Consider the following 14846-nt stretch of genomic DNA (forward strand, 5'->3'; position numbering starts at 1 on the left):
GTGATCGTTCTGGACAGCAATCTGAAGTCAGATGCACTGGCCAGGTAGACAGGAAAAGCCCGCAAACTTTTGAATTTCATTTCCTGTTTGCCCAGCGTGGAGAGCACAGGTGACCACGCAGAGCTCATCAGCACAGGTAACCATGCAGTCCAAAAATCAAAAAAGAGAACCAGCATGGACCGTTCGGGAGGTACTGGATTTGATAGCTATATGGGGAGAGGATTCTGTGCTAGCAGAACTACGTTCCAAAAGACGAAACGCCAAAACATTTGAAAAAATCTCCAAGGGCATGATGGAGAGAGCCCACAATAGGGACTCACTACAGTGCCGCGTGAAAGTCAAGGAGCTCAGACAAGCCTATCAAAAAACAAAGAAGCAAAGGGAAGGTCCGGGGCAGAGCCGCAGACATGCCGCTTCTACGCTGAGCTGCATGCAATTCTGGGGGGGGCCGCTATCACTATACCCCACCTCTGATGGTGGATTCCGAGGAGGGGGTAATCTCAGCCATGCCGGAGGATTCTGCGAACGGGGAAGATGAGGAGGAGGAAGACGAGCTTGCGGAGAGCACACAGCACTCTGTTCTCTCCAACAGCCAGGATCTTTTTCTCAGCCTGACTGAAGTACCCTCCCAACACTCCCAAGGCAGTATCCCAGACAATGAGGCCATGGAAGGGACCTCTGGTGAGTGTACTTTTTGTAAATATAAAACATGGTTTAAAAGCAAGTGTTTTTTAATGATTAATTTTCCCTGAGGACTTGGGATGCATTCGCGGCCAGTACAGCTACTGGAAAAGTCTGTTAACGTGTCTGGGGATGGAGCGGAAATCCTCCAGGGACATCTCCATGAAGCTCTCCTGGAGATACTCCAAAAGCCTTTGCAGAAGATTTCTGGGCAGTGCAGCCTTATTCCGTCCTCCATGGTAGGACACTTGACCACGCCATGCTAGTAGCAAGTAATCTGGTATCATTGCATGACAAAGCCTGGCAGCGTATGGTCCCGGTGTTTGCTGGCATTCAAGCAACATCCGTTCTTTATCTCGCTGTGTTATCCTCAGGAGAGTGATATTGTTCATGGTAACCTGGTTGAAATACGGGAATTTAATTAAGGGGACAGATGTGGCCGTTCCCACTGGGCTGTTTGCCTGTGGCTGAAAAGAAATCCTTCCCTGCAGTTAGCCAAGTGCAGGGGTGGGGGAAGGAAGGGATCATTGGTGCTGAGCTTTTCGGGTTTGGCTAGCAGGGATCTTCCCTGATACTAGCCACCTGGTGGGGGGAGGGGTAAAGCGATCATCCCAGAGAATTGGATGGGAGGGGGGTTAGTTTTGGTTTCTACTGCTGCACGTTAACAGGAAAACTGCAGCACTCAATGGGCTTTGCTTGTTATGTGGGAAAAGAGGGCGCTGCTTTTAGGAAGGCTGCAGAAGCCAAAAGACAATGGCTTACCATGGCCGCATGCAAGCTGAATTCTGTTGCCCGGACCTGCATCTGTGATCTCTAACACCAAAGCTGCAGGCACTCAATATTAAGATGCAAAATGTGACCTTGTACCGAAATCACATGTGCTATGTAATGTGTATAGTGGTGTTCACCGTGAAAGAGTATAAGCATTGTTCTGTAAAATGTATCTTTTTAAATATTTCTCTCCCTTTTTTCCCTCCCTCCCACAGCTGCAAATTTTTCAAGCCTCCCTCCTCTGTCTCGAAGGCTATCTCAGGTAAGGCAGCAAAAAAAACCCGGACGTGAGACAAAATGTTCTCTGAAATCATGGAATCGACCCGCAATGAAAGAGCTCATCTGAATGAGTGGAAGGACACGGTATCAAAGTACAGAAAAGATGCCAGTGAACATGAGGACAGGCGGGACCAACATGAGGACAGGAGAGACCAACGTGAGGAGAGGAGAGACACTCAAGATGAGAGTGGCGGGATGCAACGTTGGGGCTGCTGCATGAGCAAACTGACATGCTCCAGCATCTGGTCGAGCTTCAGGAACAGCAGCAGGATCACAGAGTGCCGCTGCAGCCCCTGTATAACCGCCCTCCCCCCTCACCATGTTCCATAGCCTCCTTACCCAGACGTGTAAGAACGCGGGGGGGAGGCTCCATGCACCCTCCCACTCCACCCCAGTGGACAGCCCAAGTAAAAGGCTGTCATTATTTTGAACTTTTTTAATGGCCTTTTCCCTCCCTCCTATCCTCCTCCCAAACCCCACCCGGGCTACCTTGTCAGTTCTCTTCCTCTTTTTATAATCAATTTAATAAAGAATACATGATTTTTAAATGATAGTGACGTTATTTCCTTTGAAAGCAAGCTGTGATTGAAGGGGGAGGGTGGGTTGCTTACAGAGAATGAGTCAATCAAGAAGGCGGGTTTTCATCAAGGAGAAACAAACAGAACTTTCACACCGTAGCCTGGTCAGTCATGAAACTGGTTTTCAAAGCTTCTCTGATGCGCAGCGCTTCCTGGTGTCTGGCTGCGTGTAATCAGCGGCCAGGCGATTTTTTGCCTCCGCCTCCCACCCCGCCATAAAGGTCCCCCCTTACTCTCATAGAGATTGTGGAGCACACAGCAAGCAGCAATAACAATGAGAATATTGGTTTGGCTGAGGTCTGAGTGAGTCAGTAACATGCGCCAGCGACCCTTTAAACATCCAAATGCACATTCTACCATCATTCTGCACTTGCTCAGCCTGTAGTTGAACAGCTCCTGACTACTGCCCAGGCTGCCTGTGTATGGCTTCATGAGCCATGGCATTAAGGGGTAGGCTGGGTCCCCAAGGATAACTATAGGCATTTCAACATCCCCAATGGTTATTTTCTGGTCTGGGAAGTAAATCCCTTGCTGCAGCCATTTAAACAGATTAGTGTTCCTGAAGATGCAAGCGTCGTGAATCCTACCCGGCCATCCCACGTTGATGTTGGTGAAACGTCCCTTGTGATCCACCAGTGCTTGCAGCACCATTGAAAAGTACCCCTTGTGGTTTATGTACTGGCTGCCCTGGTGCCAAGATAAGGATATGGGTTCCATCTATCACCCCACCACAGTTAGGGAATCCTATTGCAGCAATGCCATCCGCTATGACTTGCACATTTGCCAAAGTCACTACCTTTGGTAGCAGCAGCTCAGTGATTGCTTTGGCTACTTGCATCACAGCAGCCCCCACAGTAGATTTGCCCACTCCAAATTGATTCCCGACTGACCAGTAGCTGTCTAGCGTTGCAAGCTTCCACAGGGCTATCGCCACTCGCTTCTCAACTGTGAGGGCTGCTCTCATCTTGGTATTCTGGCGCTTTAGGGCAAGGGAAAGCAAGTCACAAAGTTCCATGAAAGTGCCCTTATGCATGCGAAAGTTTCGCAGCCACTGGGAATTGTCCCACACCTACAACACTATGTGGTCCCACCAGTCTGTGCTTGTTTCCTGGGCCCAGAATCAGTGTTCCACAGCTAGAACCTGCCCCATTAACAAATGATTTCCAAAGCGCCGGGGCCCGCAGTTTGAGAGAATCCTGTGTCCATATCCTCATCACTCTCGTCACTGCGCTGCCATCGCCCACTCCTCCTCGCCTGGTTTTTCAGGTCCTGGTTCAGCATAAACTGCACGATAATGCGCAAGGTGTTTACAATGTTCATAACTGCTGTCTTGAGTTGAGCGGGCTCCATGCTTGCCGTGGTATGGCGTCTACAGTGTTCACCCAGGAAAAAAGGCGCAAAACGGTTGTCTGACGTTGCTTTCATGGAGGGAGAGGTGAGGCTGTATCCAGAACCACCAGCGACAATGTTTTTTGCCCCATAAAGCATTGCGATCTCAACCCAGAATTCCAATGGGCGGGGGAGACTGAAGGAACTATGGGATAGCTATTGGATAGCTACCCCCAGTGCAACACTCCGGAAGTCGACGCTAGCCTCAGTACATGGACGCACACCGCCGAATTAATGTGGCTTCATGCGCTCGACTTTATACAATCGGTTGCCAAAAATCGAATTCTGTAAATTTGGAGTAATCCCGTAGTGTAGAGAGACCCTAAGACTGTGTGCTCTTTGGTGGTGGGAGTGTCTACCTCTGTGTTTGGAAAACACCTAGTGGTGTGATTCAGTAGATAAGGTGCTTGACTGGGAGCTGAGACCTTGGATTCTGTTCCTTGCTTTGCCACTGACCTGCTGGGTGACCTTGGACAATTCACATCACCACTCTGTGCCTCAATTTCCCTGTCTGTAAAATGGGGATAACGCTACTGACCTTCGTAAAGTGCTTTGAGATTTATGGTTGAAAAGTGCTATGTAAGATTTAAGTGACTATTTGTAGTCCTGTCATGCTTGAGAGATATGGGTGACTACATTTTGAGACTGGGTGAGGACAGACTCTTTAATTAACACAACTTTCAGGATGAGTCAATAAGAAGTCTTCTCCCCCCCCCCCCCGCCCATCCCCCATAGGCATGGGCACTCTGCATTGTTGATGTTGGTCATCTTTCTGTGATAGAAGGATATGTGTGGGGGTTGTTGGTTTTTTAAACCTTAAGGGTAAAATCAGTACTGGTAAGAAAAACAGCTTCAAATATAAACTATTTCAAAGTATAGCTCACTCTGATATTTGTCATAGAGAAGCACGTCTGTCCTAAAAGAATAAGTCATGCTAGCTCAGAAGTAACAGAAATTCACGGGAGATCAAGAAAAATCGGAGTAGTCCCAAAAGACTGAAGTTGGGAAGGAGTATTATCCCTGTTAGCTCTCTATCCACAGGTAGTGGACTTTTCAAAGCTGGCTTTGAAAAAACACCCAGGGGGGTTGGACTGAGTGGATATAAGGCTTTTTTTCGGGGGGGGAGGGGGGAGTGAGAGAGAGGGGGCAACACTCTCAGAAACTGGAACAGAGAGAGAAGCAGAGACAAAAGACAAGAAGGCCAAGCAAGCAGTAGCTATGACCCTGAAAAAAGCTAGAGAAAGCTTCTGGGTTTGTTGGCTAAAGAGGCTCCCTTTGTTCTTCATTTCTCCTGCATTCAGTGAAGCAGAAATTTGTGCATTTCTTGTAAATAGACAATATTGCATCAAAGCGAATACCAGACTCCATCAATTTTCACTTACAACTAGAACATCCTCAGACCCTGAACATTGAGTAGCCATTAGAGTTGAAAAGGGGCAACACTATGATCATAATACTCAGTTTTTAATATTGCTCTGTATCACTTTTCCATGTGGACATTGTAATTATCTTGCATCATCCCTTTTAGCCTCTACAAAACCTTACCTCAACTGATGGCTGCAAACCTGCATTAATCCCAAAAGATGATGCTAATCTCTGTCCATTGTGGCTGTGGTCTGATTCTTCCATCTACTGATTGCCTTTTAGCAGTGGTCCTAGGTAGTAAGAGTTATTTGGCCATGGAGACCAAGCATAGCCAAGAGCAAATAGTCCTTGGTTGCATGCCAGCTTCCTGCCATAGCTAAAATGATTCACTGTTGACTGCCTAGGAGAGAATGCACTGATTGGTTTAACACTTCCTCACTCTGTAATCCTGAGCCAGTTTGATAGGTCCAGTAGCTGTGATAGGGCTGGTTGGACTCTGTCCTACCTGGATCTCTGTATGAGGCTGCCAGCAGTGACATATTTATAAATGGGTTGTGCAAAAACAAAATAATTGTTACCAAGATCTTGATGTGCACCTGGAGTACAGTCCATGCATATCAGCTTGCTGATGTATGGGCCTGGAGGCTGGTGGTGTGCTACTGGGCACACATATCATTTGCACTGGAGCAGCAGCATAGTTGTTAGCATAGACAGTTTCAGTACCTTTCCAAGCAAAAATGCAATAATTTAACTGGCTGCTGTGTCTGCCTAAGGCAGAGTATGGAGAACATCTGCTATTATGAGTATATTACTCAGCAGTTTAGGATTGTAGATTCTTTCCCCCAGTCTAGTCATACATTAAACTAAATTCTAAACACATTCAGCATGGAGTATGAAAAATCATAGCAATCAAAATAATCACATTGTTAGATTTTTATGTAGAACCATGAATGTGTCGCCCATTGATTTGGCTAGATGGAGGCATGTGCAATTTATGTGTATAATATAAATATGTGTATAAATTTGTGTATAATATCTAAGTAGACTTGTGCGTCAGCAGAAATTGCTCCTCTTTGGAATTGTTTTGAGCTTCAGTAGAAATAAATGTGCTGGCACAATCCAAACTTGTGAGCTGTGAAATCACGGGTAGAATATCCTCTTAGAACAGTCCTAGGAGGGAATGCTCAAGAAGAGAACATGTTCCATGGTCCTCCTTTGCCTGACTCTCGTAAAATTGCGCATAAGAATGACTTGCTGATTCTCCCTTGATGTTACAAAACCAGGAGAAGAAACAAGTAATTGAGAGCATGTAATATTTCTTCTCAAGTCAGTATTTTGAAAAGACATTCATTTTGATCTTCCCAGTTGTCAGAGAAGGGTTTGATCATGCAAGGTGCTGAGAACCTTTGAATCCCTGAGTGCACTTGGCCTCTGACAGGATTAGGCCCAGAGAGAAAATGTCCACAGCTGTGCATGATCTGGATGAAACATTTATAGAAAGCAGCAATATCACTTCCTCAGAATCCTTCTCATGAGAGCCATCAAGAGGGTAAGAGGAGAAACATATGTCTAGAAAACTGAGTAAAGGATGTTCTTGGCAGGGAGAGTTCACTGTCCAGTTGCCTTAGAAAACTGCCCTCTTTATGTGTTTATAATGGAAATGTCATAGCTCTGTGATTCTCATATTCAGAACTATTGTGGTACACACTGTCCATGAAGCTAACATATTTTTTCTACTAAGCTTGGCTGATAGATGTCTGTTCTGCTAAACCAGTGAAATTATAGCAGTGATTTTTCCCTGTCACGAGTATGGTGTAAAATAAGTTTAAAAAAAAAATGTTATTCAGCTTCTAACTGGCAAAGCAGTTTCAGAGTCTTCTGTATGTGTAGGATAATAAGCATTGCAGAGCTCAGAGAATGATAAATGTGTGAAATATGGGACAGCAATTAACTTAATGCAAAACAGCAGAGAAACTAACTGGAAACATGAGGCCTGATTCTGTGCTACCTTGTATAGTCAACGACACCGGTGTAACATGAGTGTCAGGACTGTAACCAGGGCAGAGTGAGTGGGGCAGCCACCCAGGGTGGAAAAATGAGGTGGCGTGGAGGACATGTGGAGTCATGTGCCCCATAGTTTGAAAACCGTCGCCTCCAGCCGAGAGCTAGCAGACATGAAGCAGGTGGGAGCTGCCCAGCATGCTCATGCCGCTGGATCTCCATGCTGGGGCACTGCCTGGCTGTGAAGCACTTTTTAAAATGTTCAAATGAAAGGAAGGAAGTAGATAAGTGCAAGTTATTACCTGTTTCATTATTCAGTTGTGCAGAAAATCTAGGGGCAGTTTCTAACCCAAAGAAAGTCTTTGGTCTTTGTCAGTCTCAAAACGCTTGTACTGTTCATAGTGTTTGCAACTACTCTGCATTTGTTGACACTGGTCACCTTTCTGTGATAGAAGGATGTGTGTATGGGTGGTTGTTGTTTTTTAACCTTAAGGGTAAAATCAGTACTGGTAAGAAAAACAGCTTCAAATATAAACTATTTCAAAGTATAGCTCACTCTGATATTTGTCATAGAGAAGCACATATCTGTCCTAATAGAGTAAGTCATGCTAGCTCAGCAGTAACAGAAATTCACTGGAGACCAGGAAAAATCAAAGTGGTCCCAAAAGAGTGAAGTTGGGAAGGAGTATTATCCCTGCTAGCCCTCTATTCACGGGTAGTGGAATTTTCAAAGCTGGCTTCGAAAATTGCACCACCGTTTGTGCAAGCAAATTTGATCTTGTTGCAATTTTGGAAGCTAGCTTTGAAAGTTGAAAGCCTTGGGACAAAAGTCCTAAGTGGTGCCGATGGAATTTCTGTGTGTGTTTATTGCAAGCACACACCCCTTTGAATACGGAGCCAGTTGTCTTGCCACTGTACCGTTTCTGTGCTCTGAAGGTCAGCATAAGAACTTAAAGGGAGAAAACACTGTTAGACATCAGCATTTCTAATTTTATCTCCGTCTGCCTCCTTCCTTTAATTAATTGGAAGCAATAAAGCATAACTAAATGTTGCCATGTGAAGCAAGAACATTAGCCCTTTCAGTTTACATAGAAGGCGATAGTGGGAGCACAATGGTAGTGGGGGAGGAACTGGTGAATGAACCAAGTCTTTAGCAAGCAGTCTCAGTCCAAGAAAATTTGCCTTTGGGCTTAAATAATACTTGCTGTGTGCGTGTTTGCATGTGTACATGTATATGGGTGTGTGTGTGTGTGTATGTGTATGGGTGCAGATTCTCAATTACACTAAGGCCACTTTAGTCTTTTCTGGCAGTGTAAAAAGAGACTTACGACTAACTTTAATTTACATTTACTCCCATTTTAAGGCTTCTTTAATGCTGTCAAAGGGGCCTTACTTAAAAAAAAACAAAAACAAAAACAAAAAAAAACCTTCCTGGTTTTCATCCAGGGATTTCCAAGTACCATTGTAAGAATTAACAAAGTAAACCTTGCAACTCCTGTCAGGCTGGTAAGTGTTATTGTTCCCATATTCCAGAGGATTAAATTGAGGCATACGAATGCTGCAATTTGCCCAGAACCACATAATAAATAATTGGCAGAGAGGGAATAGAACCCATAACAGTTGGCTCCCAGTTACCCTTTCTGACCACTAGGCAACACTCCCTCCATAAGAAACTTATTTCCTACAGTATGAGTTTCTTTAAGAAATTTGGTACAATAGACCCAGGTGAAAAGCACATTATTGTTATAAATAGGAACAGATGAATGGAAATGTTCTGTCATTGCACCACAATGCAGTACTCTCAGATCTTGTTCTGCATTCCACTTCATGTACCCCACATTAGATAAGGTAGAGTGAACTATTTCAGATCAAAGATAAAGTGCTAAACACACATTTCAATAGCTAAATGCTCTCATGCAGTGATTCTCAAACTGAAGAGCACTTGCCTGGGAATCTGCAGAGAGCAGGCAGCTCACACGATGCTGGTACCTGCTTCTTGTTTCCAGGTTCTTCTAAAGGCTCTAAAGCTCTTCATTGTGAGTAAGCAATCGATCTGAGGCTAAACAAGAAGGAGCCTGCCTACTGCCTGTATTAGGACCTGTTGCTATGGTCAGAAAGAGGAGTTGGTGAATAGGAATATGGTATTATCTCTTAATATAGTTGGTGAGCCCTAGTGACGCTCACCGTGTTCTATATTTTAGGAGTCTCCAGAGCCCTGTCAGAATAGCAGTGTGCATATGTAGCTGAACCTCACATTGTGTATATTCAGTAAACATACCAATTTGGACCCCACTTGTGTGTGGTTCCTTCATATTATTGTTGTGTACAAAGCAAAAGACACATCAAGGAGTCCCTCTTGGCCCCTAGCCTGGTGTTAATATCCAGATATTTCTGGCATAGACATGGCCTCAGGGAGCAGAAGCACCACCACTGCTAGTGGGAGAGGAAGGGGAGCCAGCAACTGCTAGTGAGCAAACTCCTTGTAGGAGAGGCAGTGTCCAGTGGTGAATGGGACCAGGCTTCTGACAGCATGTGCAGGGGGAGCATGAGAGAAAGGAGCCAGATAATCAGGTTGCATATGGAGGAGGAGCAGGTGGCAAGGTAATACATGCCAGGTAAACCATGCACCGGACAGAAGGTACAGAGTGGGAAAGAAGGGGAGCAGGAAGCCGGTATAGAGGAATAAGGGAGGACAGGAACAAAGAAGATGGGAGGGAGAGATTAAATGAAGAACCAAAGGAGGCCGTACGAGTCATCAATTATTTTCAAGAAGGACAAAGTGGTTATTATGTTAAAGTTAAAATGTCTAAACACTTTGGGTGAAATCCTGGCCTCACTAAAGTCAATGGCAAAATTCCTGTTGACTTCAGTGAGGCCAGTACTTCACTCCCTTACTTTTCTTTGTAAGCGATGGTAATTGGAGTAGAGATATTTTGCAATCACATGTGGGATCTTGGGTGGGAGGAGAGGGGGCCAGTAGGACAAGCTGTGAAGATGTGGTCTCCATGGTTTAACATAGGGCTTCTCAATTTTTGTTAATACACAATAGACTGAAAATATGTGCTAGTATATGAACAACCAGGAAGAGAAAAATGCACTATGACCTTTCTCCTTATGGTTCCTGAGATGTTCAGTTCATAGGGTTTTTTGATGGTTCTTTGCAGAAGCACTCACTTAACACATCTATGCCCATTCTGAATGCCACATGTAGTAACTGGGGGGGCACAATAGCAAACAGTAGTAAAGGTTAAAGATGAAAGACACTGTTAAAAGTTATGGATCCCTTTAGTAAGTGTGTATGAGTTATTGACAGAACTAAGAAATTTAAGCTGTAGCATTCCAAAGGGTTCTAATTAAAGCAAATAAAGACTTTCAGCCTCCTTTGAAAGCAGTTACCAATTCCATCACAAGAAACAAGTGGACCCCACCAAAACAAAAGGTGGGGGATTTCAAATAGTTAAATGGATGCTCTGTGTGAATATACATCTCACAGGTTGTTTGGAAACTATTTGCCTGAAGTGAATTTTCAACTATTGCCATTTGTTATTCATGGCATGTTATTGGTCATTTAAGTCATTGGTGGTGGTTCTTAATTGGATGATTAAAATTCTTACTAACAGACAAAGGGAAATCAAAGAGATTTCAAAGTGGTACTTGACAAACACTTCTGACACCAGGTTTTGCCCAAATATGTAGTTGCCTGAGCATCAGCGAGACTTTCACTTTCCAGAAACATCCTTGCAGTTTAAAAGTCATGGGTATGAGTGTTTGTGGAAAATGAATAAAAAGGATTGCAAATACTCAGTTCAAATTCCCAGTTCCCATCTGAAAAACTGTCCACAAATCGTTTTGGCAATATGTACCTAGTTCTATCTATGAACCTAAACTGTCAAACATCTCTAACTTAACCAGAAGTCACAGGCTTGACACTGGAATTGCTGGGTGAAAGTCTATCACCTGTATTATACAGGTCATACTATATAATCAGAAGGGCCCCTGTTGGCCTTACAATCTGAAAATCTTGAACATTATGGATTCTGCTCTGATGTTTTGCAATTGTTGTCCTCACGTGGTAGGAGGATATTCCAGGTTACAATTAATCTCTGGAGAGTGCTTAGAGTAGGTAGGCTTGAGCCTGTTCCATTATAATCCTATATACTCTGATCTTGACCCACTGCTATAAATTACCACTGATCATACATTTTATGGTCATTTTCACCCACTCCCTTTTTTATGTCACCAGCCTCTCTGCTACTTACTGTACATACTTTGGAGTCAGTTCAAACTGCACCCTATCTGGTGGATTATTCAACCAACTAGTAAAGGGTACTTCAGTAGTCCTGCCATATACACTATGTGGAGCATGGTTTCAATATGTCACAGTTGTTATTGTTAGGTAAAAAAGCAAGTCCTCACTCACCTCTCCAGCACCCGAGTTCGTGCAGAGTTGGTATGGGGCTCACAATCTGTCAGAGACCAGACACCAATTCGTTGATCAACGGGCTCACACTATCCTTAGCTTGAAAGGCTTCAGAGTAAGTGTGGCAAGTTTATTAGGGGTGAGCATCAATATTTATACACAGAAGTAAACAAAGTGATTAACAGATCATAATGGTCATGCATAATCAAGATTCTATAGGATAAAACAGGTTAAAATGTAAATTCAGAAAGAGAAAAGGGGAGATGGCTACTTAAGGGGAGGGGGGTGTCATGAGTAGTTCGCAGGTCAGAGCTTTGGTTAAAAGTTCAGACAGAGACATCAAGTCTGGGTTAAGTTTAAGCTCATCAAAAGTTCAGACTCAACATTATGATTATTTTAATCATTAGTAGTGTCAATCAACATCTTAGGATCCCAGTCCTGGTTCCTCACAAAGTGTGTCACGGAGTCTGCAGCTGTTATAATTTCTGTGTCTCCTCCACTCTTCTCTGTGACACTAGAAGTGATATAATATAAAATCCAGGTGGACAAAATTCAGCCCTGGCATAAGTGGATGCAATTGCCACTGAAGTCCGTGAGAATTGCACCCACTTGCTGAGGGCCGAAGTTCACTGTTATGTATAATAAATTAAAACTAAACCTCCCAAAAAAAGTAAAGAGAAAATGTAGAACACAACTATGGGTCAGATCCAAATGGAGTGACTCCCACTGACTTCAATTGACTTTGGATCAGGCCCTATATTCTTGCCTGAAACAGCATAACTACAGCAGTGATTTATTTGTAAATTTCCTAGAGGTGGGGACTAAATTATATAAATATCTCCAAGCCATGGATGGAGTTAAATTGCATGTCTTAATATACTTAGCAAATGATAACACAACCCACAACTAAATATATAGGGGGAAAGTACATTTCTTGGCTGGAAAGTTACTGAACATTTACGGCCAAAGATTGGATAGTTTCAAGAGGGAATTTCCTTGACTCCCCCTCCTATAAATAAATCACTGAAATATGGTAAGGACTGTCTGGTTATGTAAGTGGATGAAAGATCAACATTTCTCAGATGTTGTACGGTACATGTTCTCTAAAAGAGGAAACTAGCCTATTGAAATTGCAGATGTGCTTTTATTTTATTAAGGGCCTCTTTCGTTGTGTGTAGTCAATGACAGAAGCTGTAAAACCAACCTTTTTATATTCTTTGGTAAATATTATGTAATAGCTGCAGCTATTTCTTTTGGACAAACTTGAGTCCCCTCTAAATTATACAGGTGCAAATCAGGAGTAACTCCGGGCTAGTCTACGTTGGCAACGTTAAAGTGCTGCTGCGGCAACGCTTCAACATGGCTTATGTACTCACAGCAGAGCATTGGGAGAGAGCTCTCCCAGCACTCTTTATTAAAAAACAAAACAAAACAAAAAAAAACCACACAAACCACCTCCACCGCACTCCCAGCGCTGATGCACTGTCTACACTGATGCTTTACAGCGCTGAAACTTGCAGCGCTTGGGGGTGTTTTTTCACATCCTTGAGCGCGAAAGTTGCAGTGCTGTAAAGTGCCAGTGTAGACAAGCCCTCAGTTTGAAATCAGTAGAGTTACACTGGGGTGAAACTGGAATGAGAGGAAAATCCGGCCCTAGCGAATTAAATTCCAGGGGCAGCTCTGTCTAAATCATCCTAAATTGAATTCCTTTCAAATAAGAAGAGTTGGATTTACAAGTGTAATGAAATTGTAATATCTATGAATGAGTGACTTAGTGGAGTTCCACGTTTTATGAACCTTTCAAGGCATGAAACCATATGTTGTATAGACTACATTCAATTGTTAATTTTGTCGAACCATTAAAACTTGCAATTCTTGCCAATGATCTCTCATGAGCAATTTAACAAGTGTGACTAGGTGACCTTTTAAAAGCTTTAGCTCATTGTAAAAATGTTTTGCTCATTTAAAAGTATTTCCCGTGAGACATCTAGCAGCCTAAATACCCTCCAGCATTGGAACTGATTGTAAATTAACTGCTTGGGGTGTCTTTGTTTTGTTTTTTGTCCTGTGGCAGTAAGACCAAAGGGTGAGCATACTCACCACCTAATCATTTGTGTTGGATAGGAAGTGAGGCGAACTCCATACCCATTGTCCTTTTCTGGTAGTGGGATAAAATGGGAGGCAAATCACAGCCTCTGATCTTTCTGCCACTCTGATGTCCGCAAATTGGGGCCCTGCCTTTGCTTGCGTCCAAATCTTTATGCCACTGAAACAAATAACCGCTTGCTCAAGCAGTGATCAAATAAAGACAATTGCCCATTGCCATTTGACTTTAGCGGCTATGTAATGAAAGTTTCGAGTATTTTTTTGTTCTTCTGCAAAACAACCAGAGTTGTTTCAAATTTTGTAATATTAAAGTGTTTAGGCTTCAACTGAATAAGATTCAGTTCTAAAGACAGGGATTTTCCATCTTCTTTGCCTATTCTTACTGGTAAGTGTGGTGTTTGTGTGATAATCTGAGAGAGAGGAAGCAAGGCCCTGGTGCATTTGAAGTACAATGGAATGCAAAGTTGTTTATAATATCTGAAAATTAAATATACAGCTGGAAAAGTGACAGGACAGGCAGTCAGGCATTGGCCAGCACTGCAATACTGGGATTAGCGATGGGCTCAAGCTGTTAAATCCAGACCTGGATTTCAAACATCCCACAGTTCCTGGGCTTTTGGATTCAAGGGTTTGGTTTGACCTATTATAAATATAGTGACCATTTGGAAAATACAGATCTAGATCTGGGTTTGGATTCTGAACACCTAGAAGAGGATGCTCAAATTCAGGGTTTCTGTTCTGGCCCACGTCTAGTCTGTATGGAATGAGACATGTGGTGCTGATTGCCAAGGTTGCAAGGTATGGGAGCAACAGCAGCCAAGCAATGGAGAATGAGGATGGGATTATCAGTGCCTTTGCTTGGAGCTACTATTGCTAGGGCGACCAGACAGCAAGTGTGAAAAATCAGGACAGTGGGTGGGGGGAAATAGGAACCTATATAAGAAAAAGACCCAAAAATCGGGACTGTCCATATAAAATCGGGACATCTGGTCACACTAGCTATTGCATCTTATTCAGTGTGCAGCAGGGCAAAGATAAATAGGCGGTGGAGGAAGAGAACAAAGAGCAGTTAGAGAAGGCAAGAGCCTATGCTCCTCTTTTGTTGTCCTAGACAAGAGACAGAGTGTATAGTACATGCTGTTCTGTGCCTTTCCCCTTGGATCTCCTAGGTCACTGCACAGTAAGTGTTTCCTCTCTGTATTCTAAATTCCAAACGAGCTGACTGCTTATTCTTATTGTAAGTGACACAGTGTGAA

This window comes from Malaclemys terrapin, chromosome 4 (genome assembly GCF_027887155.1).
Source record: "Malaclemys terrapin pileata isolate rMalTer1 chromosome 4, rMalTer1.hap1, whole genome shotgun sequence".
Taxonomy (NCBI): Eukaryota; Metazoa; Chordata; order Testudines; family Emydidae; genus Malaclemys; species Malaclemys terrapin.